Below are 27,876 nucleotides of genomic sequence, written 5' to 3'. Positions count from 1 at the left end.
GCTGTAAATCCATCATATTTCAGCCTATCCACAGGATACCTAGCTCTTGTAGACCTGCGCAAAGTAGGTTCACTCCCAGGTGCTCTCAAAACATCCCTTGTCTTCCTTACTCCAGGTGTAACAATAGAAGGAATACCCAACTCATCATCAATGCTCTGTTCTGAGCCACTGGATTCACCATCCACATAAGAGTGACCTGCATTCACATCAAACATGGGCTGATCAACCTTCTCTTTTCCTTTTCGTGATACCTGCATACCACTATCTGCATTGCTTTGAGAAGATTCTCCTGATCTCAATCTGCCTGTCCATGGCGAAGAAAGTGAACCACTGCTAGAGGACGCTCCAGGTCCACTAATATTTTGTGACTGCTGCTGTGAATTCTGTGTAGCATTACCATTTTGTGCATCTTCATCATCAACCACATTTACTGGTTTATACCAGCTACTCATCTCATCAAAAACAACATCTCTGCTCACTGTAAACTTACGAGTAGAAGGGTTATAGCATCTATACCCTTTTTGCTGCAGAGAGTAACCAATAAAGATGCACTTCTCAGCTTTTGGATCCAACTTGGATCTCAGCTCATCTGGCACATGTACATAGGCAATGCAACCAAAAATTTTCAAATGAGAAATATCTGGTTTCCTACCAGTATACCTCTCCTCTGGAGTCATTCCATGTATTGCTGCAGTGGGAGTCATGTTCATTATGTAGACTGCTGTAGCAACTGCTTCAGCCCAATAAAAATCTGGCAAGTCTTTTTCATTGAGCATGGCACGAGATACCTCTCCAATATGCCTGTTTTTCCTTTCTGCAATTCCATTTTGTTGTGGGGTATAACTGCATGAATATTGCTGCTTTATGCCATGCTCCTGCAAGAACTTTGCAAACTCATTTGAGAGGTACTCTCCCCCTCCATCTGACCTTAGGCATTTTATCTGCAAACCTGTTTCTTTTTCAACAATAGCTTTAAGAGTTTTGAAATGCCCAAAAACTTCACTTTTCTTTTTCATAAAATACACCCAAACTTTTCTGCTATAGTCATCAATAAAACTGACAAAATAATGACAGCCTCCAAGAGATGCAGCTTTAGTTGTCCACACATCAGAGTGAATTAATTCCAATGGCTTCTCACTCTCTTGAACATGTCTAGGAAATGGTTTCCTTGCCTGTTTTCCAAACTGACAGGCTTCACATACCTTATGCATTTCTGCAACCTTGAATTTGGGCAATCCTGCAACAATATTTTGGGCCTGCATTGATTTAAGTCGCTTTACATTAACATGACCAATGCGTTTATGCCAGATATCAATATCTGCAACTACACCGGTCCCATGTGCAAACATTGCTGCACTCAATTCAGACATGTCTGCATCCAATGTAAACATTCTGCCCTTCTTCTTTCCTTTTGCTATCAAGCGACCTTTATTTTTCATATCCTCAACAAAGCATCCATGAGGATTAAATCTGACCTGCAAGCCCTGTTCAACCATTTGACCAACTGAAACCAGATTCTTGGTGATATTCGGGACATGAAATACATCGGACAGGTATTTCTTTTTCCCACCCTGCATAGACAAGGAAATTTTTCCAATCTGCACAATAGGATGTGCAGTATCATCACCAGTCTCCACAAATCCTGGTTTTTCCATTTTCCTTGCATCCTCCATCCATTCTGCATGACCTGTCATGTGGTTTGATGCACCTGAGTCAACATACCATACATCATTGCTTTCTTCTGCACTTGTCATAGAATTGTTCATGTGCTGTACCATGAACAAATGCTCATTTCTGTCATCACCCTGTCTACTAGAAGATGCATAATTCCCTTGTTGCAGTTTTCCATTCATGATGTCATTCTGCTTTTTATAGCAGTCTTTAGCCATATGACCCATTTTACCACAGTAGTAGCATTCAACATTACTGTTTGCATTTTGGCCTCTTTGCCATCCACCACGACCTCTTTGGCTCCCCCTGCCTCTAGAGTTACCACGTCCTCCTCCATAGGACTGGTTTTCTTGAGTTTGCTGCATATTCTGATTTCTGCCACGGCCTCCAAATCGGCCTCCTCTACCTCTGCCTCTACCTCTTCCAGCATTTGAGTAGAAGACAGCTTCTTTTGAAGTTCCTCCTAAAGAAGATGCACCACCATTTCTCTGTTCCTCAGAAATTAGAAGAGCAATCAACTCCTCAAAATCAGGAAATCTTTCACGAACTGAAATGGATGTCCGAAACTGTGCATAATCCTTTCCTAGACCATTCAAGGTCACGGAAACTAAATCATCATCTTCCACTGGCGACCCAATGGAAGCAAGTGCATCTGCAATCTTCTTCACCTTCATGTGGTAGTCGTTGATGCTGATACTTTCTCTTTGCACATTATGCAACTCTTGCTTGAGCTGCATTTTCCTGGCTTGCGTATTTGTGCTATACATTTTTGACAAAGTATCCCATGCCTCCTTTGGCGTACTTGCATCCTGAATATGCACAATCATAGAATCTGAAATACTGATAGACAGCCAATACATAACTTTCCTGGCTCTCTCATGCCATGTTTTAAATGCCTGCATTTGTTGTTGATTGGGAACATCAGGAAGAACTGGTTCTTCTTCATTTCCTGCAACAAATTCCCAATATCCTTTTCCCATAAGGAAATTCGTCATTCTAAACTTCCATGCCTGGAAGTTGTTCTTGTCAAGCTTTTCAGTGACAATCTGTGAAAGAGAATCAGACGCCATTACAGAATACTGCAAGAAATTCTGTCACTGCAAAAAAACACAGCTTCACCCTCACAAGGGGAAATCTGCAAAACTGGCGAAAGTGGTATTTGACCACACAGTCACTTCCTAGTGACGATTTTGCATAAACAGGAACCAAGGATGATTCTGAAACTCCCAATGTCTCTGCGCACAAGCATACGATGCAATTTCTACAGTAACTTTTCACCGACCTGTAGAACAGTGGTCGCACAGCATAAAACTGAGCCTTTTCTTGAGTGCGTGCAGAAAACTTCCGTCTGTAAAACAGGCCCCGAAATGGCCTCAAATCAAAAAAACAAGGTCGCCAAGGGCTAAAGCCCTTTCCCGCAGCATATACTGCCCTCTTGCTTCACCGCGAAGGGCGTCTCAACCTGAGACAATGCACTCCTGCAATTTCCGGCTGTGCTACCTGCAGAGATCTGCTCCCAAAACAGGAAATGAAAGCAACACTGCTCCTCTTACCAGACCACCGCGAGCTTGGCTTGCTTTCTTGAGCTCCTTACCACGAACAAGGCTCTGATACCATGTCAAGATTGTGGGAGAGAAGGAAGGAGTCTCGCTTGAAGCTTTCTTGCTTGCACAATGGGGGAAGACACACAAGGGTGGAGGCTGAAAACAGTTTTCCTCTTCTTAGTTGTGTAAGCCAAAAAAACTCAAGTACAAAGAAATAGAAGAACCCTATATATGGGTCTCAAACCAAACTCAACTAACTAAGATGGCATACTAACTGAGCCACGAACTAGAGTAGATAAGGATAGCTATCATGTAGCTATTATTCATGGGCGGTGTACCAACCGCGTCTGCAACTGACAAGTCGGTGACATAAATATACAACGGTCACCCTGGCGTATCACGAGTGGAGCTCGATTTTTCAACAACAAGCCCTTATGCAGTCGATGCAAAGGAGAAGGCCACACTGCAAAAGACTGTCCAAGCCCAGCCCCAGTGAAAAACAGTGCTATTGATAGTCCAGCCAAGGCCCAAGAGCCTACCTCCAATTTAGTGGAATTGGAAGTTGCTGCCATCACGCGTGCAAAACAGAAGGAACCACCTATCCAGAAAGAAAATAACCCTCCTGTTAGAACAGTGAAGTTCAATCTTCCACCAGAAGAACAGAACAGAACAAAGCCTAACAGTGCCGTACAGAGCACTACAGCGCCACAGAGAGTTACAGAGACAGTTACAGAGGCAGGACCAGAGGTCCAGGAGACAGAAGAGGAGGAAGTGCCACAATTGGCAGAAGAAGCTCCTGTAATTCCTCTGATGGAAGAAAGAGGGAAAATGAAAATGGGTGTTGCCCCATTCCCTAATCGGTTAGAAAAGCCAGTGGATCCTATTAAGGAATACGATCTGGTTAGAGATCTAGATACCTTTAAACCAAACCTCACATTCCGACAATTATTGATGTTGTCTCCCAGTTGCCAGAAAATGTTCAAAAGTATACTGACAAGAAGACGTGGCTTAAGGATTGCTCCCTCAATAGCAACAAAGCCCAACAAGGCTCCAGAGCCTGTAAAAGAAGTGGATGTGGCTAATGCTTTCCTAGATCCGGGTACGCCAGAGATTGGCGTGTGGATTGAAGGCTGCTTCATTGCAAATGCACTGATTGATGGTGGTTCATCAGTAAACATTATGACGGATGTGACAATGAAGGATCTAGGCCTACAAGGTGTGCAACCCACCCAATGGCTCATCAGACTGGCGGATCAGAGTAGAATCAAGCCTTTGGGCATTCTCCCATATGTGAAGACTACAGTGGCTGGAAAAGATTATTGGCTGACCTATTTGGTGGTGAAGCCAAACTCTTATGGTACATCCTATCCTCTGTTATTGGGCAGACCATGGCTTTTTGAAGCCCGAGCAAGGACGGATTGGTTCAAAGGAACCTTGACCTTGGGTAGAGGACCCAACAAAGTGGTGCTGAAACTATATGGTTCTCAAAAAGGACATGGATCCACCTCCTTGGAATTATCTTCTGACTCCCCTAATGAGGCTACGGATGGAACATCAGCAGATGAAGATGCTGTCAAACAGATCCTTCCCAAGAAAACAGTGGCACATTCCTTAACAGTGGATACTGTAAGTCGACTTCCAAAAGATGCAAAGCCATTATCAATGGGTGAATACTTCCTGCCTGAACCGGGAATGACTTCTGAAATCACTTCTGATAGTGAGATAGAAGCATGGATGTACTGCTCTCCCTGTTACATGGCTATAGCAGAAACAGAGACAGAGACAGGAGAGGAACCAGAGAATCTGTTCTTCTGTTACAGAGCTCCTACAGAGACAGAAGCAGAAGCAGAAGCAGAAGCAGAGACAGAGACAGAAGAGGATGGATATGATATGGACGAAGAAGATTATGAAAGTCCAATGGAAGGGTCTATCCCACCTGAAGAGGATATATTTGAGGAAGAAGTTCCAGAAGCATCAGAAGCCGATGAGCTCATGCTATGGGACAGAATGGTGATGGTACCATTTGGTCTGGTGAATGGATCTTCTCATATGCAAAACCTTTATAAGAAATGGATTAAGAAGAACAAGCCGTCCTTCAGCAGTGGCTCATGCCGTCTGAACCCATCCTTGCCGAAGAAAGATGATGATGATGCACCGTGCCAACCAGCACCAGTTCCACCAACCCAACAGGCATCAGAGGGTCCCTGTTATGTGACGTTCCTGGATGTGTCATCTTCAGAAGAGGAGTCTTCAAGCCAAGAGGTAATTACTTTTGAAACCAAACCTGAAACAGCTTTAATCCCATTCCAATATCTTAAAGAGCAACCTAAGTCTCCACCAAAAGAAGAAGTGAGTTCTAGTGGGACATCAGAAGAGGACACCACTCCCTTGAAGGAGTCCGATCTGTATCCAGAAGCAGTCCGCGGGACCTTCATCCGTGAAGTAGAAGGTGAAAGGCAGTTAACCTTTGTGGATGTAGAAGGCACTGAACGCCACTTGAAGGTGGGTAACAGTCTCCCAGAAGAGGAGTTGTCAACCTTGTACAACTTATTGAAAGAAAATTTGGACGTGTTTGCGTGGTCTTATAGAGACTTAAAGGGGATTGATCCCACAATATGTCAACATCATATTGACTTGGAGCCTGATGCCAAGCCAGTATGGCAAGGACAGAGGCGAATGAACCCGAATTATTCTACATTGGTGAAAGCGGAGCTGCTGAAGCTTCTGGAAGCCGAGTTCATCTATCCAGTGGCAAACAGTGAATGGGTTTCACCCATCGTGGTTGTACCCAAGAAGAATGGAAAATTGCGAATATGTGTGGATTTCCGAAAGCTTAATTCCAAGACAAAGAAGGATCACTTTCCTATCCCTTTCACAGACCAACTGTTGGACACAGTGGTAGGACATGAGCTTTATTCCCTTTTGGATGGATTCAGCGGATACAACCAAGTGCAGATTGCGGAAGAAGACCAATCCAAAACAACCTTCACCACAGAATGGGGGACCTACGCTTACCGAGTGATGCCATTTGGGCTCTGCAATGCCCCTACTACTTTCCAACGAGTCATGATGGCTGCATTTCAAAATCATCTGCATGACTTCATTGAGGTATATTTGGATGACTTCTGTGTCTATAGTTTGATCCGTGAACATTGGGAGCACCTGGAGCAATGCTTTGACCGATGCCGGGAGTATGGGATTTCCCTCAACCCCGACAAATGCATCTTTGGGGTTTCTTCTGGAGTCCTGTTGGGCCACATTGTCTCTGCACAAGGGATATCAACAGACCCTGCAAAGATTGAAAAGATCGTAGCTCTCGCAGCACCCACCAACCTCAAACAGTTGAGGGGATTCCTAGGCCATGTGGGTTACTACAGGAGGTTCATAGCCCACTTTGCAACAAAGGCAACCTCCTTGCACAAGCTCCTGAGGAAAGATGCAGAGTTTACTTGGACGGAAGAATGTGACAAAGCCTTCCACATTCTGAAGTAGTGTCTGATAGAGGCACCCATTCTGCAACCTCCTAATTGGACGAAAGAGTTCCACGTACACACTGATGCATCTATTGAAGGCTTACGCGCAGTCCTATGCCAGAAGGGCTCCTCGAAGTTGGATCAACCGATCTATTATGCAAGCCGGAAAGTCACTGATAGGGAATGAAACTATACAGTGACAGAGCTGGAGTGCTTGGCAATGGTGTTTGCCTTAGAGAAGTTTCGCCATTACCTCCTATCTACCCACTTTAAATTTTATGTGGATCATGAGGCCCTGTCCTTCTTGATGAACAAAGCAGATGTGAAAGGACGAACGATGAGATGGCTCCTTTTATTCCAGGAGTTCAACTTTGAGGTGATTACTAAGCTTGGCCGTTCCCATGTTCTGGCTGATCATCTGTCGCATATCCCACAAACTGCAGACGAGGAGCAGGATGACCCAGACCTCCCTGATGCTTCCCTATTCTTGGTAGAAACTGTAACTCCTTGGTATGCAGACATTGCCAATCTGCTGGCAACCCAACAGTATCCTCCTGGTATTTCTAGTCGGGAAAGGAAGAAGCTCATGCTAGAATCAGCCCCATACACCCTACTAGGTGGTGCACTGTACAAGAAAGGCAAAGATGAAGTGCTCAGAAGATGTGTTGCAGGAAATGAGATTGGGATTGTTCTGAAGGCTTGCCACGAGGAGCCATGTGGAGGTCACTTTGCAGGAGAAGCTACAGCCAGGAAGGCTCTGCTAGCAGGATATTGGTGGCCTACCATTCATAAGGATGCCTATGATTACTGTAAAAGATGTGATGCTTGTCAGAGAATGGGGAAACCCACCAAGACAAGTGCCATGCCACTGCAACCTATCCTTCCTTTGAAGCCGTTTGAGAAGTGGAGCATTGACTTTGTAGGTCCGATCAATCCTCCTACCAGAAGGAAATAGAACTGATACATCCTCGTATGTACGGATTATGTTACAAAAGGTGTGAAGCTAAAGCCCTAAAGCGGGACGATGGTAACAGCGTGGCCCTGTTCATGTACGAGAATATCATCACCCGTTTTGGTAGTCCCTTAGAGCTGGTAAGTGATAGAGGCACTCATTTCCTCAACAAAGTCATGGAAGAGTTGACAGAGTTGTATAAGATCCGCCATCGCAAGTCCACTCCTTATTACCCCAGAGCCAACGGCCAAGTCGAAGTCACCAATCGCATCCTCTGCTCGATTCTGACAAGAACAATTGCCGCACATCGTCGTGATTGGGATGATCGACTTACAGAGGCCCTCTGGGCGTACAGAACCTCCCATAAAGCAGCAACGGGACAGACACCTTTCCAGCTGGTGTATGGAACAGAAGCCGTTTTTCCTGTTGAATTGGAACTACCCTCTTTGAGAGTGGCTATCAAAGAGCGTTTGGGGGAGGATGATTCACTGCAACGCCGTCTCCTGCACTTGGAATGTTTGGACGAAATTCGTAGGATGGCTCTACAGTGCATGGAAGCCACGCAAGCTCGATGCAAGGCTTACCATGACAGCTTCATCAAGCACAAGGAGTTCAAAGAAGGTGATTTGGTCCTAGCCTATGATTCACGCTTTGGCAAGTTTCCTGGCAAGCTCCAACAGCGGTGGATGGGCCCCTATAAGGTACTTGCAGTCAACCCTAATGGTTCTGTCCAAGTGCAAACCGTTCATGCCTCTGATGATCCCTTTCTGATCAATGGATATTGCCTGAAGAAGTACTTCCCTCCTTGGGGATCTTGACAATTACGAACACTTGATCCTTTCCCTCGTTGGCGCGGCACTGTACTTCTTATGATGCTACTTCTGATAGCCGTTCTTCCATCACTCTTGATGTAGCGGACGCAACCCTCTGTCCCCTCAAACCCCCCTTCCAGCCTTGATTTCTTATCCTCTATTTTCCACCAGCGACAGTGGCGAGGTTGGTCTTGAGACATGGTTTTTCTACCATTCCCTTGCTCAATTTGCACCAAAAAAAAAAAAAAAACGAAAAAAAAACAAAACAAAACATATCGGTCATGGGAGAAAAGGACTTAGGTCCCTGTCATGCCGACCTATTCTTCGAGAAAAGGTGGAAACACCCTCGGGAATAGGGAAAAATAAGAAAAAGAAAAAGAAAAAGAAAAAGAAAAAAAACAAATCTGTTATGAGAGAAAAGGAAGAAATTCCCTGTCATAGCAGGCCTCGTTCCAAGAAAAGGTGATAAACGCCCTTGGGCGAGAAGCTGGCTATGGAAAAGGTGGTAACACCCAGCAGTACAGAAAGTGGATTCATTAATTGATATCCCTAGGATCCAATTCCGACACTACCTCCCTTGGTACGCTGTGTCCTGGGTCTCTCTGTAAAGGGACTACCTGTCCTCTAGCAGACGACATGTTCCTGTCTGATACAACGTTCGATTTGATGGCTACCTCCCCGGGGTACGCCTCTTCAACAACTGATGACGTGATCTTCATCGACAAATGATCGAGTGGTGTGAGCTTTCATCCTTACCGGATGGGGAAGTGAGTATGGTTGCCCTCTGTATCTATCAACAACGAGTGAGACAGAGGGTGGGGCGAGTGACCAATCTTTTTCCTTCAAATCAAATGAGAGGTGAGAAGTGTGAATGAAGTGTTGCACGCACGGGATGGGCCTCTCAAAGCACAAAGCACAATTTGTTTCTGTGCACTGCACCATAAGGCTCCCTGGCCTTCCTTCTCGCATCGTATGCCGGCACAGGGCGGGATGCACAATTGCACCATCAAATGCGCACAAGGCATACAACCTTTGCACAAGTGGCCGTGAGGATTACATCAATGGGTTTCAGGAAAAGGCTGCCCTCTGATATCTATCAACAGAGAGTGAGACAGAGGGTGGGATGAGTGTGACTGGAGTTTCTTCAATCAATTACCGAGAGGTGAGATTGAGGGACGTTACGACACTTGGAGTCAGGTATGTTCCACTTTCCCTGTGCACCCACGGGATGGGTCTTTACCGTCATCACAAGACACGTCACCCTGTTCTGTACACTACACTATAAGGCTCCCTTTCCTTCCTCCTTGCACTTATGCCAGACGGGTTGGACGCACTACTGCACCATTAACTGTGCACCCTGGCATACTCCTTCTGTACCATTCCCCCCTTGTCGATTCCTCAATCGGGTATGAGATATGGGTTTTAATCATGCTTCCTCGAGTGATATTAGTCATGGGGTGAGTGACTGTTCTTTCATTTCGTTTGAGTGATTGTGAGTTGAGTATAGTATCCCTCATCATCGACAACGTATTTCCTGCGATTCCTTCGACCAGCTACCTCCCTGGGTACTGCCGCGTGGTCCCTGCCATGACGAATGTGTGCCAAGAAAATGCCTTGGTCCCTCCAGCGCCGACAACCACACTGGACGTGCCGTCGACACTCAACCTTGATTCTTGACGAAATGGGCTAAGTTTTTCTAACCCTACACCTTCTGTTTCTTTGTGACGGTCATGTTTTAAGTGTGAGGACGTTAGTGGATGGTCTGTGGCGTGGTCCTAGGTCCATGTTGCTCGGTTAACCCTATCCGTTAAGGTCTTAAGTGTGGGGACGCGTCCCTGCGCATCTACTGTGCATACCTTTCTGCATATGCCTTAACCTATTCATGCATGTATGCCATGACTTGTTGTTACCCTGATGGGGTCCCTTCCCACCCACCCGGTTATGTTCCACCCACCCTTGGGGCTGTTCCCTTGCAGTTTTCTTTCATCCCTTGATTTTGAGGTCCTGCCATGTGAATGCACCCTACGTTCACCAAAGTCCCAATCCCACCTTATAGCCCTGTTCCTCCCATTGAACTGACCATTTTTCTTTTTTACTTACCTTTGTTCTGGTGCACGGTTTTCAAGTTATTAATTTTTGAAGCATTTTGCGCAATTTAGCCAGTTTTCCATGTGAACGCACTTTTTTTGCTTTGGAACCATGATCTGCCATCATAGCCCTGACAACCACTTTCCCCCTGACATTTTTCCTTTTTATTCCGCATCATTCCGCTACATGGTTTGTCCGTTATTAATTTTCCAGGTTTTCACGACTTTTTCGTGTGTATTTTTGATGTTTTTCCATGTGAACCTGCCCTATTTGCATCGGAATTCCAATTTGATTTGATAGCCGTGTCCCCTGTGCCTTCCCTTACCTTTTTCCTTTTTCCTCCCCCCTCTTTCGACTTCTGGCTTTTTTATTATTAATTTTTAAATATGTTTTCGGGAGTCTTTTTGGTGTTTTTCGCATGTGAACCCTTCCTACTTCCACCGGAACTGCGCTTTAACGTGATAACCCTATGTCACTCCTTTTTGCGGCCATTTTTCCTTCTTATTGTATGTCATTCCGGTGTACGGTTCACCCGATATTAATTTCCGATCCCATTTTCAAGGTTGTTTTTTGGGTTTTTCCCATGTGAACGCATCTTATCTCTATCTGAATCCTGTTTTGATGTAATAGGATTGTCGGGCACATCTTTCTGCATAGTTTTCCTTTTTTCTGCACCTCATTCTGATGCACGGATTTTTCGATATTAATTTTTAATTGCGTTTTTTGGTTCGTTTTTTGTGTTTTTTGCATGTGACCGCCCTTTCCCCCCTGGAATCCCCGTCCCGTATTTTCCTTGTTTTCCGCCTGCCGTCCTGCCCACTTTTTGTTTTTACGTTATTTCGATTTGACGTCCGGATTGGGAGTTATTAATTTTTCTTTATTTTTATGTGTATTCGAGCGCCCGTTTTGCGCGTGAACGCGCCCTTTCTCGATTTTACGCGTCTCCACGCGCCCCGGTCGTGTCCGCATAACCCGTACCGTCATCCCAGTGCCATTTCAATCCCGTCACGGCAAATTTTTTTTTTAACCCCGCCCCGCGCACGTGCGCGGGACGGGGATACGCCCTTTTTGACCCTACCCACCCCCCTTTTTAACCCTGTCCACCCCCTGTCCACCCCCTACCCACCCCCCTTTTTGACCTTGCCCAACACCCCCTACCCACCCCCCTTTTTGACCCTGCCCAACACCCCCTGCCCACCCCACCCTGCCCGCCCACCCCTTCCCCCCAACCACCTCCTCGCTCCCTCTCCCTCTTCTTTCTGCGTCCTCCTCCCTCTCCCTCCTCCTTCATCTCCTTCCTCCATTCCCTCCCTCCCTTTCTTCCTCTTCTTCTCCTTCTCCCCTCCTCCTCTTCTTCTCTTTCTCTCCTCCTTCTCTCCTCCCCTCTCCTTCCCCTCCTTCCTCTCCCTCTTCCCTTCGTCCACCTCCTGGTAGTCCTGCAGCGCCCGCCCCAGACCCCCCGCCCCGCTGGCCTCGTTGCAAGGACGCCACCCCCAAGCTCACTCCTTCTTCCTCCTCCTGCCCGCCTACCTCCCCCTCCTCTACTTCCTTCCTCCTCCTGCCCGCCTGCCTCCCCCTCCTCTACTTCCTTCTTCCGCCCGTCGCCGCCCCCCATTGCAGGCCGTTGCCGCCCTGTACCGTCCACCCTTCGGCCCAGCAGCCGCCCGTGTCTCCCCTCCGTTCACCCGCCCTCTAGCCGCAGATTGCCGCCGTCAGACGCCGCCGCGGCCCGCGCCGCTGGTTCCGAGCCGCTGCCGCCTGTCGACATAGCCGTTGCCGCCGCCGCGCCGCTGACAAGTCGCCGCCCCCAGGTCGTCGTCCGCCCTTCGCCTCCCGCGTTGCCCTCGTCCTCATCAGCAGCCCCGCTTGAGCCGCCTCCTTCGCCAGCTGACGCCACCCCACCGTGCCGCATCCGACGCCCTGGCCCGTCCTCTACAGATCGCCATTGTCGTCCGCCGCCACCACCACCTTCTCTAACCACCTCTTCCCCTAACCATACTAAGGTTAGTCACTAACCTTGGTTAGTTGATCACTAACCTAACTAGGACTAACTAGTTTAACCTAAACCTAACTAGGATTCACTAGGAGCCCACTAACCTAACCTAACCCTAGTTAGTTACTAACCCTAGTTAGTTTACTAATCCTAACCCTAGTTAGTTACTAACCCTAACCTAGTTGACTAACCTACCCTGACTAACCTAACCTGACTTGATTTAAGTAGACTAACATGACTTACCCACACTAACTAGACTTAACTGACTTCTTTCTAACTGACTTATTTGATTAACATGATTTATGTGATTTAATTAATTTCTCACTTAATTTTTCCATTAAAAAATTCAAAAAAATTCTAAAAATTCATTTTGTTTTTTGGCAATTTTTGGGAGTTTGTGCGCTGGAAATTACCTACCCTAAAATTTTTGCAAATTCACTATTTCCTAATTAATTCCCCTAAATTGCCAATAAATGTAGAAAATTCATTTAAAAATAGTACAAAATTCTACAAAAATTCTAAACAATTCTCACAAATTCCCCTCACCTCCCTTGCTCATTTTCCATTTATTCAACCATAAATAATCCCAACTTAACAAAAAATAAATAAATAAATAATAAAAAATAAAAATCAAAATAAACAACCAACACAAACCAAATCCACACATCCGCTAAGGTGTTCTGTTTGTTGTTTCATCAGTGCTCTTTACTTTTTCCTTTACTGGATTAACTTCTTTTGGGAGACTCTCCTGTGCGCATTCCTGCATTACATACACACCCCTTCCAGGTATTTATTTTATGTGTTTTATTTTCATTTCCCCCTTAATCACAAATTAATTGTTAAAATGAACCCTTTAATTTACCCACAGTTTCCACGTGCATTCGTGCTCAACACACATACTTTTTAATTGAAATAAACCAGCCGTTCACTTAGCACGCGCTACGTGCGCTAAAGAGGCACTTTAAATTTTTAATTAAAAAGAACCAGCCGTCACATGAGCACGCGCTGGCAAAAAAGCGCTCCACATCACCTTAATTTGTAATCAATGAACTTGCATTTAGAGACCCAATCGGGAATTGAAGTCCGGGAATCGAATAACTGCACCGGCTTAACCTAATAATTGGTAATTTAATTTATAATAAGGAACCGCCGTTTTCTTGCTAAGGTTTATCACCTAATAAAAATTCACCCATTCCTAATAATTGATTAAAATCAACCCTTCATTAAATTAATTCCCCCCTCACTGCACTTATTTTCCCTTTTTAATGAACCGTTTCGTTGGATGGGTATGCGCAGTCATTAGTGTTATTTTCCATGGTCCAGTCTTGGTTTATCACAGATGTAGTATTGATATGTGTAGGATGTGGTATTATTTTGGTTTCCTGTCTTTGTTACGGTTACGGGTACGGTATGCAGTTTTTTTTCTTTTGTTGCCTGATACAGGGTTCTGGGTGTTTGTCTGATGCATCGCATGAAGCTTTCGGTCGCATTTGTCTCAAGGTCATGTCAAATTTTTTCTAGGATGTGGTTTGCTTGGGGTTAGTTGGGTCGAGTCACGTTTTCTTATTTGGTTGTTCTCTTATCCTTGGTTTTTGTCTGTTGCTTTGCAGGCATTCTCCTTGATTGTCTGTGTTTGTGGTGTGTGTGTAACCATCTGAATGGCGCCTTCTCATGCTCCTCCCCCTATCCAGTACGTCCCATTAGTTAGTAGGGATTACTCTTTCCTACTTACTTTTGAGCCTCTCACGAAGGCGGGACTTGTTGCTTTTGTGGCCACTCCTTTTCCATTGCTTCTAGAGGATCCGTCGTTATGTGATGAGTTCCTGGCCTCTTACAGCAAGAAGACAGGCGTAGTCCAAGGAATGTCTATGACTTTGACATCTCGAGGCCTAGGGAAGGCTCTGTCTTTACCCTTCAAAGGAGAACCTTTTGTGACCACTCGTCAGCTCTTCTCTAATGAAGAGATTCTCAAGCTGTTGCAGAAGCAGACAAGGGAAATCCTCGATGTTAAGAAGGTGATAAACTCTTCAGGAGTTTCCTTTTCTATGATCACTGATCTCGTATGGAAGACGATGTGTCAGTTCCTTCAGGACAGGTTTATGCCTGCCAAAACGCCATCCCACTATTTGCCCAAAGAGCTTTTCACAGCTTCCAGGATGGTGCTGAAAGGAGTTGCTATTGATTGGAGCACTTACCTCCTTACTAAAATGGATCACCATTTTGTTAAAGTCACCAGGGGTAATGTTACCAATGTTACATATGGATCATATTTGTCTGCCTTCTTGACCTATTTAGGTTTACAGAAAACTGTGCCTCCACCTCCTCCATCAGATCCAGTACCTCCTCCTCCACCTTCAGAAGAGTCAGAACCCATTGACATAGAGGATGATGATTCTCTGCATCCCCTGGTCATACAACGCAAACGCTTGAAGAGGGTCGCGGATAAAGCTCGTTCTGTACTTCCTTCAGTACCTATCCCTGCTACCTCTGGCAGTGAACTCCCTGGGTATCTCACTTGTAATAACCTGTTCCGAGCACATCGAGAAGGCTCTTTGGAGATCTCAGTTCCTTCCCTGAACAGTCTCGTTTCAGGAGATGCCATTCCTTTCCTCTGCAAGGATATTCAAAGTTCCATTGAGTTGTCAGTGACAGCCTGTGTTCAACAGCTGTACGCATCTTTCTATGAAGAGCTCATGCAGTCGAAGGACCAGTTGCATAAGGCAACATCTGAGTTAGCTTCTGCTAAGGATACCCTAGCAGATTTATTTAAGCAAATGGAACAACAAACCCAACTGGTTGCCACCCAAAGCGATGAGATTTCTTCATTGAAGACCCAGTTACTCGAAGCTCAATCCCAGGTTACTAGCCTTTCAGTAGAGAAGGAGAGGATATCCAGAGAAGCTAAGGAATTCCACGCTATCTTAGATGACAAGCTTTCACCTTTACAGATGGCTAATGACACAGTGGCCAACCAAGCCTCCCAAATCCAGCAGTTGCAAGATCAACTGGCAAAGCCCCGCTCTGTTCCTCCAAGCTCTCCTGTTCCATTAATTCCTTCTCTTTCACAGCAGGACTTGGCTGCTCTTCAGAGACAGGCTACTTTGTGCCCTCTATTCCAAGATAAAGTGGAAAGATTGCAGTCCAGAATGGACTTATTATAGTCTACCTTTGAGCAGTTTCAGGAATATGTCTTACCAGACCATTCTTTCTTTGTCCACTACCACTTACTGAAGTTGGTCTTCTACATGAAGCTTTCCACGATGGATTTAGCTTTTCCAGAGGATGGCTAGAGTGGGGCTTGGTCTGCTGCGTTGTTGACAGAGGTAGTCAGAATGGTCTTTGAAGATTCTGTCACGCCAGACACCATGTTGATGTCGTACATGTATCTACACGGAGATTTGTTAATTCCAGATGAGGTAGATATGGCATGGTATGTGGGGGGTGTGGTCTTACAGGCTGTTTTATATGTCAATCATTTGGAGTTGCCCATAGCTGACATGTTCTAGAGTTATTCCTCCAAAGTAGCTGATTGTCATGATAATTCATGGCATCCCATGATTGATTCGGTGGTCCTCAATCAAAGACAAAACACAGCTCCTACCTTTGCCCAGAGTACTAATCAACTGAGGATGGATCTCTTAGCCTATCTTTCCAAACATAATCCATTTGATGCTACCTTCTTTGATGCCTATCATAGACGATCTCTCTTAGGACCTTCTGTTCCTACCCTCCTTTATTACCAACAAATGGCTCACCGCTATGCTATATATTTTTCCCTTTGTCAATCTAATTCCACCACTATTTTACCCCTTCTTTTCCAACCTTCATCTTTCCCTCAAATCCCTATTTTCACTTACTATTCCTTTATTGAGGATAGGGTATTTTCCCCTTCTCCACCCTGTCTTTCTCCCTCCATTAATGTACCCTCCACATTTCCTATTTATCAGTTAACACCGTTCCTTAGTGATTCCCTTCAAATTTCTGCCACTCGTTCTTTAACCTTTTCTTCCTTTTATGATTTTTCCTATCCTTCCCTTCATCCACTCTTTCTTATTCCACTACCCTCTCCTAACACTTCCATATCTCAACCACCTCAGTTGGTTAGTGACTGTGACGGGTTTGATAATCAGATTTCCAGAATAAGGGGATGGAGTTCGGATGATTGCCTTACAGGACCGCAGATTAATTGGCCAGTAATTCCAGGAGAATGGACAGCTTCCAGTCAAGCTTATCAAAACTATGTTCATTTTGCCCAGCAGTATTCACAGTCTGCCGATCCCTCAGTGAGATTAACTGCTCACTTTGCTTGGTACCTGGCGTATATGCATAGGCACTCTCATAATGATTCAAAGCCTATTCCAAAGTTGTGCATGAATGTCAATGTTAGCATTGATTCCCAACAGTTGGAGATACTGTATTTTCATGCCCTCTGTTTGCCTAGTAGATACCTAGTCCTGTTGGAAAGGATGTGCTGTCTCCAATTTTTTCAAAATCCTCCTAAAAACTTTGTAGATGAATCCTTATCTATGGATCGATTCCGACAACATCAATCTTTTAAGAGGGATCATCTTCATTGATACCTTTCCAATGTATAATGGAAGCTTTTTAATGCAAAACTCTCTTTTTGAAGGAGTCATTCAGATGGTTGTGTTGTGTATTAGTGTTTGTGTTGTGAGTTTATTAATGTCAAACAAACGTGGTGGTTTCTTATGGAATTTCGTGTACGAGCTACAGTGATGGGGTCATGGATGGAGAATTGAAGCATATGCAGCTGAAGAAGAAGCAAACTTTTATATTCTTTACAAATTTGTTGTGATTTTTAGTTTGATAAAAGGTGTTAATGTATAAAGAGTTTTCCTTTCTTTGTATTTTTATATCAGAAACAGGTTATAAGTTGGGGTCGTGGTGGATGGATTCTTTGTGAAAAGATATTGAAGATCAAAGTTGAGCTTTTCCCTGAACTTGTATTCCCTTTTTCCTGGGTCGCGAAGACGCTTCCTTATTAAGTGTGGGGATATGTTGAGTGTTGAAATGACTTGTTTTTTGGCTGATTTTTGTTGTTTTTGAGAGTTGAATGGTTGATTTTATGAGATGATTGATTGATTTAGAAGTGGTTTGAGAGTGTTTTAGATGATATTGATTGTGTTTTGGAAGTTCATGATGTTTGTTGGTGGTTCTGTGATGTTCTGATAGGTTCTGATTGGTTCTGTATACCTTCTGTTTTGGTCTGTTTTGTTTTGATTGTCTTCTGTAAAGAGGGAAGGAGTATTGATTGATGAAGAATGAGATATTGTGAGAGCTTATTGAATAGTTTTTGAGAGTTTGTAATGATTTGAGAATGAGTTATGTGGTTTTGATAACCTTCTGTAACCTTCTGTAGGTCTTCTGTAGAGCTTCTGCTTCTGTTCTGTCTCTGTTCTGTTCTGTACTGTAGCTGTTCTGGTACTGTTCTGTAGACTGTTCTGTATGCTTCTGTATGTGTTCTGTGGAATGTATGTGTGACTTTGGGAAAGTTTTCTAGCCTTGGAAAGAGGTGAATACAAGTGCAAAAGAGCTGAAGGAAGTGGAAGAAGTAGCTGTTGAAGACTCAAGTGAAGACTAGAGTGAAGTGATAGTAGTGAGCTATGAAAAGACACTGTAGTGGCTCTAGTGACCCTTCATATCAGACATACCTCTTGGGAGGGGTATCCACAACCTAAGAGTGATTATTGAGTGTGATTTTGATATATTGTAGTGAGGATATGATGTATTATTGATGGAGAGAGAGAGAGAGGGTCAGAGATAGCCAATTCTACTTAAACATAGTGATTGTATATGAGAGATTGAGAGAGAAGACTATGAAGATATTGAAGATGAATACTATGTGATGTATTTCCATTCAAAGATGGTGTATTCCTTTCCTTTCTTTGTTCTATTGATGGATTTTGTGAAGATATTGAAGAATATGGTTGATTCTATTAAAAACCGTGGGAGGTCTACATGATGCTGCATGAAGATTTGTTGTGCCTGGTGTTCTTTTCTTCATTGTGATCATATGAAACATGATAAACAAGCTTGTTGATGTTACAAGATAGATTTTCTTGCAAGAGAATTCCCTTTTCCTTGGTGTTCCTCTTGGGGCTCCATGGTTTGTCTATGTCTTGGGTCCTCTCCTACTGGTGGGTTCCTTGAGTAGTTTATTTGAGTGAGTTCCTTCAGTTATTGAATACTATTCTCAATTTATGGTCACTCAACATGCGTGTTGCTCCTCATGCACTTGTCATTGACGCCACCTACTTGGTCCTACTTCGCGCGTTGATGGTTTGTCTACGTCTTGGGTCCTCTCCTACTGGTGGGTTCCTTGAGTGGTTTATCTGAGTGAGTTCCTTCAGTTATTGAATACAATCCTCAATTTATGGTCACTCACAATGCGCGTCGCTCCTCATGCACTTGTGCTCAACCAGGTTTTCAATTTCTTTAAGTGCATTCAAGTGCGGAAATTCAAGGTGAGTGCAGCAACAACCTCGAAGCATCTTATGCACTCTCGCTTTGTTTCCGGCTTGATAGGCTTGTTGGTCAATTTTCTAGCCACCTTGACAGGGTTTAGGGTCTTTCTAGTATGTTTTCTCATTTGTTCTTGGCCAATTAGGTTTTAACTGCTTAGCACTTTGCGTCTAGGTCTCTTGGTCTTGCTACTGCCTACTTCAAGCTGCCAAGCGGTTGCTCCCTACTTTGTCTATTCCAAGTGCCAGAATCCAGTTCTGAGCATCAGAAGGACTTTCGACAGTTTGCGCTGCTGAGCTCTAGCCGGGTCAGGTCAAATTTCTGAGAATTTGATAAAAATTTTCACTTGGCCCAGCTGGTTCGAATTGCAGGGTTCGAGTGGGTCACTCAGACAGGCCAAGGTACATGGACCGAGGGCTGAATTCGGGACTCGGGTAGGGTAGATTCGAACGGGCCGAGGTGCAGACTCGGACAAAGTCGCTCGGACGAGGTCACTCAGATGGGGTCAATCGGATGGACCAAGGCACTTGGGCCGAGGGCCGAATATGACACGTGGCCGAGGGCCGAATCCTATGGCTTGGACGGTTTGGCTCGGACGGCCGAGGGCCAAATGGTCCAAATGGTGGACTCGGATGAGAGCCAAGTAGGTCTGGGCTGAGTGGGCCGAATACAAAAGGGCCGAGGGTCGAATTCTGGGACTCAGCCCTGAAGCGACCGCTGGGACGGGCTGAATACGGCGCAACGTCGATAGCGAGAGTTTGATTTTGCTCGTTTCTTGCGATTTACTCAATCGTAGCAAGCACAAAACCTCCAGATCCTATCTAGGGGGATAGGGGAAGGGATTCTTATACCTGAATAGAGCGGTAGGCCTGTCGCTGGTGCGATTAGATCGAATCGTGCGATAGCTCTCTAGCTCTCCCTCTCTCTCTCTCTCTCTCTCACTAAAATGGTCACAAATGAGCTCTACCTTGGCCTCTTGGCTCTTATGCCCCTTCCCAGGTACAGTGTTGATGCCCCCAATCACTCACTTGCCGATCTTAGGCATCACAAGTGAGCTTTTTACCAAGTTTTGCATGATTTCTGCCCTATTTTTCCCTACTTTGCAACAGCAAATCCTACCCTTCTCCAGTGCGATTTCCTAATCCTAACCTACTCTAAATACAACAAGAATCGAAAGCAAAAAATTGAAATAATTTCTCCATGTTTCCCAATCATCAAACAAATAAAATATACCAAAATACTTACTTGTTTTGAAGATTAAAAACACCCAAACTTCCTATCTATCTCAAGCTCCATTTCGGGGATGAATCCTTTACTTCAATGCTCGATATGAGGCGCGCAAGTGCTCAAGCTTGAATTCGTTGGTCTTGGCAACAAAACCAAAATGTGGGAGCTTTCACTCAACCGCCAAGACCCACCGACCGCTTATTGCTTCAAGCATTTCAAGCGAGCTCCAATGGCTATCTCTCACCTAGCCGACGCGCCGTCGATCCTATGAGTGTAGTGAGCTTACCTTGATGCCAATACGAGTTGCCTCCTCTCTCACACACCCCGGTAGCTCCACGATCCTAGATGCGAGCTCAAGCATCCTCAAGCCTCCTCCATCTCCAAGCTCCATCCTCCATAGCTGTGCGCGCAAGTAAAGAGAAGAGAAGAGAAGAAGAGAAGAGGAGATGGTTAAGAGCTTCACCATCTTGATCCCTCACTCTCACACACTCACACTCTCACACTCCCTCTCTCAAGAGCATACACAAGCAAGAAGATGAGGAGAAGAGAAGAAGAAGAGGACTCTTGTTAGCCACAACCAAAGAATGAGCTCTCATTCACTTTTTGAACTTTATATATACAAACCCTAAAATCCCACGAGCACCCATCCCTTTTTTACATGACCGGCCCTTGTGGCAAGGTCTTTTTTTCCATTTCCCTCTTTTGGCCTTATGCCTTTAGTCTAAATCCGTCTAGTATTTTACAATTGGCACAAGAGAGAGCCTAACGCTCTTTTACAAGAGTTTTCCGAGTTTTTTGAGGCACCCTTCATTTAAAATTGTGCTTTTTGCCCCGGCTTAGCTTTGGAGGTCGCCTGCGTGCCTTTGCTCTTTTTCCATGTTTTTTCTACTTTTTCATTCCTTTTTCCACCATCTCGTCTTGGGGTTAACAACTGGGCATACTAATGTAATGTGAGAAACGTTTAGTAAGTTTTAACGTAAAGAATCTTATTGCCCAGGCAAAACCTCAAGTGCAAATTCCTAGTCCGACCCCTACACTAAGTATGGCTATAATTCAAGAGAAGAAGTTCCTTCTCAAACAAATCAAGCCACTTGAATTCCATGGTAAGGGAAGGACCGTCCAAACTGACACCGAGGTCTGGATCAAATCCATGGAGGATTATTTTGAAGCAGCAAGAACTACACCCGCTAACCAAGCTATGCTTGCCAAACTGAAGCTTATCCGTGAAGCAAGACTTTGGTGGAAACAATGGTGCAAAGACCAAGGGATCCCGGAAGGGTCAGTTACTTGGGAAAAGCTTAAAAAAGCTGTGTGAGGGAGATATCTGCCACCTGCCTACCGCACACAGAAGATAAACGAATTCTATGAATTAAAGCAGCTTGGACTATCCCTGGATGCATATTATTCAAAGTTTGTCTCTCTCTTAAAGTACGCGCCACAAATGGATATGACACAACAGGTGCCAAAGTTTTGTGCTAGGTTAAATCCACCCATAAACACCCGCTTGGAATCAATGCGCCCAACGGACCTACAAGACGCGCTCATTTGAGCTGCGCCAATAATACAAGAGGTGCAGACCAGGCCAAGGAATAACAGGACTTGGTCTTATAGGGATCAGAACAAGGGAATGCTTAGGTCTTAGGCCAAGAGAACGCAGGGCCAAAACCAGGAATAAAGGAAGAAAGCTAGGGCAAACGCTGTCAACAACTTTGTTCTTACACAAGGTAATGGACGCAATCTCTGTTGCTCCCATTGCAATGAGCCTGGACACTTCAAAAGGCACTGTCCAAAGCTTAGCAAAGGACAACATCAAGGGCCATTCCAAGGAGCCATCCATGGCCAAGGAGCCACCGTTAGGGCCAAAGGGAGAACCTCTAGTGTTGCCAACAAGAAGCTGGGTGATGAAGAAAATCCATCCATGGAAGTTGACATTGAGAGAGGACAACGGTTCATGCCGCTCTTCACAAGAAGGGCCCAAATTGCCAATTCTCAGTGATTCAAACTCCATCGGCGAATTATCAAGGTAAAAGCTTCAAAACCTTGATTGATTATGGTAGTACACATTCCTTCATTTCACCAGTCTGTGCAAAAAGATTAGGAATAGTTGCAAAAGATGCACCTACCTTACTTATGGAATTAGCAAATGGTCGTGAGGTCTCTTGTACCAAGCAAACTACTAAGGTGAAACTCCTACTGGGTGGAAAGTCGACTTTGATCAGATTCAGGGTAATGAACCCAAGTGCTTACGAATGTTTGCTTAGAATGGATTGGCTAAAACCTAATGATGCCCACATTCACTATGGAAAGGGTCAAGTCTCCTTTCAAAATTCTGAAGGGGAACTAGTCACAACTCAAGGAGAGGCTGGTAAGCCAAAAATTCAGCTGGCAAAAGCAACACAGATCATAAAAGGAGTTAGAAAGGGGCTACCTATCTATTTGATTAAACTAAATAAGCTAGATCAGGATCAGGAATCTAAGGAAGAACCTTCATGGTTAAAGGAATACGCAGACGTATTCCCTGTAGAACTGACAGAACTTCCTTCTCAAAGGGAAGTTGATTATCACAAAATCAAGCTAGCACCACGAGCTGTATCAATCGCAAAGAGACCATATAGGATATCCATCCTGGAAGCAATTGAGCTAAAGGAGCAAATCAAGCAACTGTTAGACCAAGGCTACATCCATCCTAGCAGTTTGCCATGGGGAGCTCTAGTGCTGTTCCAGAAGAAGAAAGATGGAACGCTTCGGCTATGCATTGATTACAGAGGGTTGAATCAATCAAACATTAAAAACAAATATCCCATTCCAAGAATAGATGAACTTCTTGACCGTCTTCAAGGTGCGAAGATCTTCTCTAAGATAGATCTCAGGTCTGGATATTATCAGATAAGGATCAAGGAAGAAGATATCTCAAAGACGGCATTCAGCACAAGGTATGGACACTTTGACAAATGCTCCTGCTCCCTTCAACAGGTTAATGCAAGATATCTTTAGGCCCCATCTTGATGACTTCATACTCGTCTTCTTTGACAATATCCTAGTCTACTCCAATGCCGAATATCTTTAGGCCCTATCTTGATGACTTCGTACTCATCTTCTTTGACGATACCCTAGATCTCAGGTTTGGATATTATCAGATAAGGATCAAGGAAGAAGATATCCCGAAGATGGCATTCAGCACAAGGTACAGACACTTTGAATTCCTAGTCATGTCATTTGGACTGACAAATGCTCCTACTACCTTCAACAGGTTAATGCAGGATATCTTTAGGCCCTATCGTGATGACTTCGTACTCGTCTTCTTTGACGATACCCTAGTCTACTCCAAGCAGGAAAAAGATCATGAACCCTAGCTTCGCATTGTCCTCAAAACAATGAGAGCACACAAGATTTATGCTAAGCGACAGATTGAATATTTGGGATTCATTATATCAAGGGAAGGAATTTCAGTAGATCCGGCCAAGGTCAGAGACGTTCTGGAATGGCCAACACCAACTTCTGTCAAAGAAATACGTAGTTTTCTTGGATTGATAGGATGGTACAGGGTCTTTATCAAAAACTATGCTTTGATTGCAGCACCTCTGACTGATCTACTAAAGAAGCAAGTATCAATTGTATGGTCACCTACTGAACAGACCAGCTTTAACAAACTAAAGCAAAGCTTGGTATCAGCACCCATCTTGAAACTTTCGAATCTTAGTAAGAGGTTTGAAGTGATAACTGACACTAGTGCACTTGCCTTAGGATGTGTGCTCATGCAAGAAGGTCATCCCATAGCATACTCTTCAAGGAGACTGAAGAGTCATGAAAGGAACTATGCTACCCATGATCTGGAGCTGTTGGCTGTCATCCATGCTCTCAAACTTTGGAGACACTACTTGCTGGGTAACAAATTCACCTTAGTGACGGACCACAAGAGTCTTAAATGGATTTTTACCCAGAATAAGCTCAATATGAGGCAACGTCAATGGATTGAAGTACTGGAAGAATATGACTTTGAAATCAAATACCGGCCTGGAAAGGAGAATGTAGTTGCTGATGCACTCAGTCGCAAGGCATTTTTGAATTCTCTGATTTTGCAAGATCCATCAATAGCAATATCTCTAGCCACAAAGGTCTCCATGCCAAACAACCCAATTCTTGAGCTAGCTAAAGAAGAGGCATGCCATGACCCAACCTATCAGAAATTGCTAAGGGAAATCCCCATCAAAGATCAAGACCCAAAGCTACAAACAAAGTATCAAGAATTCTCTATCAATAATGGACTTGTCTACTATAGGACAAGATTATGTATCCTGGAAAAGCAATCACTCAAGCAGAAGGTACTTGGGAAGCCCATGACTCCCCTTTCTCAGGACATCCTGGCTATGCCAAGACCCTTAATGCGGTCAGGAAGAGCTATTATTGGGATAGGCTCGAAGGTGAGATTCTCAAATATGTCACGGAATGTTTGTCTTGTCAATGCATTAAGGCCGAACATGTCAAAATGCCAGGGAAATTGCAACCACTTGACATTCCCCAAATGAAATGGGAATTCATTAGTATGGACTTTATTGTTGGCCTACCCAAGTTTAGGGAGGATACAACTCCATTATGGTCATGGTAGATATGCTCACCAAGGTTGCACATCTTATCCTTGTTAAGACAAACTATAAAGCCTCAGACATTGCAAGGTTATTCATCAAGGAAATATTCAAACTACATGGGTTGCCCAGAAGAATCATTAGTGATCGTGACTCCCTCTTCGCATCACACTTCTGGAGGGCTATCTTAGAGGCCATTAGGACTCAACTCTATTTCAGTATAGCTTACCATCCCCAAACTGATGGTCAAACAGAACGAGTCAACCAAGTCATTGAAGACATGCTTAGGGCACATTGCTGTCGCAAGCCCAAAAAGTGGATTCAATATTTACCATTGGTTGAGTTTGCCTACAATGCTTCTTACCAACAAAGCATTCAGATGACCCCTTTTCAAGCATTGTATGGGCACGATTGTCATAGTCCTTTGAGCTTTTCGGATCCAACCTTGAGGATTGAAGCTTCAAGGCAAATGATGGAAGATATGGATGACCAAATCAAATCAATAAGATAGGACATCCAAGCTGCCAAGGATAGATAGGAGGCTTATGCGAACCTGAAATGTCAAGACAGATCCTTCATTGAAGGTGATATGGTCTTCATTCGCGTACGTCCAAAGAAGAGTTCCCTATCCTTGGGTGAATGCAAAAAGTTAAGTCCAAGGTATTGTGGACCCTACAAGATTCTCAAGTGCCTAGGGCCTAATGCTTACAGACTGTAACTTCCTGAAAATCTAAAAGTTCATAATATATTCCATATCAGTCTATTGAAAAAGTATGTGCCTAACCCTAGTCATGTGCTTGATGATCAACAAATTGTAATGCCCTACCAAGGAGTCCTTGAGCTATGGCCTGACAGGATCTTAGATGTTAGGGAGAGGCATTTGAGATCCAGGACCTTGAAAGAATACCTCATCCAATGGAAAGATTACCCCAAAGAGGATGCCACTTGGATGGATGAAAGTACTCTCAACCAACAATACCCCCAGATCTTCTCAAGATGAGGACATCTCGATTCCTCTAAGGGGGAGAGAATGTAATATTTCTGCAATGAATTATTAACGACTCTAGATCCCACACAAAAGCAATCCAAAGTAATCTCTTACAATAGAAAAACTTTGGGCTAAGTGCTCCATCCTCGTGCACTAACAAACACCAGCCCCGTGTTATGCATAAGAAACCGTGGCTCAATACCATAGTCCACCGCGGGAGCTCCCCTTCAACAGAAAAAGGAAAAAGGATTATTTGTAAATTTTTTTAAAACTCCCTCCCCTTCAGCCGTTGCATGGCAAGGAGAGGGAGTATGTGTGGAGCTTGAGTTGAGGAGGGGCATGGGGAGGAGGGCATGCAACCTGGCACTTGTGTGGCCACCCCCCCACCTTCAGCCTATAAGAACCCCCCCTCCCAAGCTTGGGAGGGGCATGGTGCTGTTGCCCGCCATTGTGAGGAGTTTCCCGCCCATCAGCCTGCTGCCGCCGCCGTTCTGGCCATGCTGCCAGGTTGCTTCCGCCCCTTTCATCGTCTTCGTCACCACCATCATCATCATCCTCTCCATCATTATCCCAATCATCTCCACCCATCACGTTTCCACGTCATCCCTGTAATCCAGAAGCTTGAGAACTTCTATGGAAGCTTCTCTAAGCCAAGTTCACCCATGTCTCCCAGGGTTTCTAAACCGTGTTTCCCAAGGCCTACTTTTCATGCCACGAGGGAGATCTCGGGCAGTAGGGAATTTTGGAAATCGAAAAAAAGGGCAAGGAGAGTTTGCTGAGTCGAAACCTACTACGTCAATGGCTCCTAAGCAAAAGTGGAGAGGAGCGCACGACGCGGGAGCTTCCACCCAAAGTAGGAGAGTGGACAATGCCCCGATATTGAATGGCCAAGTTCCAAATAATATTTCTGCATGTAAAGGATGCATAAAGCATGTTTTAATTCACGTAGGAAAGCTTAATTGCATCGTAAAATTTATGTACTCGTTCGATTTACAAAGTTTAGTTGCATGATGAGTACTTGCATTTGCTTGCATTTCCATGGTCAAGGGTAGTTGTATTTTTTGAACGTATGAAGCATAAGTTAAAGATGGATTTGTGCAAAGGCATCCTTGTTGCATCTCGCAAAGGATAGGGCATATAATATATAATGCACTTATGTAATAAATTCCAAGTTGGTCTCGTGTATAAGGTAATCATAAACGGTCATTAAATGATGTCTAAATAGTTGCACGAACTTTGACAATGAAACATATTTTATGCAATTTGCATGCTTTGATAGGAGTGTGTTATTTTTGTGAGCTTTTGATTTCGTGCTTTTGCAATTGAAATTGATTTTTAGAGCTTTTTGAAACAACCTTGGATGCTTTGTACAAACGACATGTCATGCACTACTGCTCTTCTTTAACATAAACATATATTGCGCATCATGCATGCATCATCATTTGGGAGCTCCCAAGGAGAATACTAAACCATTCACAGTAAAGGGAGCAATGGTGTTGAATAATCACAACAAATAATAACATTTCAAAGTTTTGCATTACCCAAAAGGAGTACAATATCTAGAAAGGTTCCAAGATTGCTACACCTTGATCGATCTTCATGTAACAAAAAGAACATGTCACACCCTAATGAAGTGCATGATGATGAGTCCTCCAGAACAATGAATGAGCCATGCTTACTTTTGGCTTCCTACATAACAGGGCATATCTTACGTGTTTGCCCTAACACAAAGGCAAGGTCAGTGGGAGTTAGTGCAGGCTTATGTATGACCATGTGCTCCTTGGGTTGAAGGCTAAGTATGTGCATGTACACATAATACATATGTTTGCAAGCAAGAAATGCCTTTTGGGTAGATTCTCTTTTTTGAAAATCAGGACAAGTGCACCTAGGCTCTTCTTTGATGTGCACATCATAACAACTCTCTGTCAAGTCTCGAAATACTGAATGTTATCTCTCAAGTTGCACTACCTCCTCCAAGAATGTCACAACCATGCAACCAGCTGCCTCTATTCTCTTTTGTGCATCTTTGGAAATTCCATGTCTCCACTTGCGTCTTCTCCCG

This window comes from Lygodium microphyllum, chromosome 2 (genome assembly GCF_053477565.2).
Source record: "Lygodium microphyllum isolate KBCC chromosome 2, Lygodium_microphyllum_v1.1.10, whole genome shotgun sequence".
Taxonomy (NCBI): Eukaryota; Viridiplantae; Streptophyta; class Polypodiopsida; order Schizaeales; family Lygodiaceae; genus Lygodium; species Lygodium microphyllum.
This window is presented reverse-complemented; position numbering follows the sequence as displayed.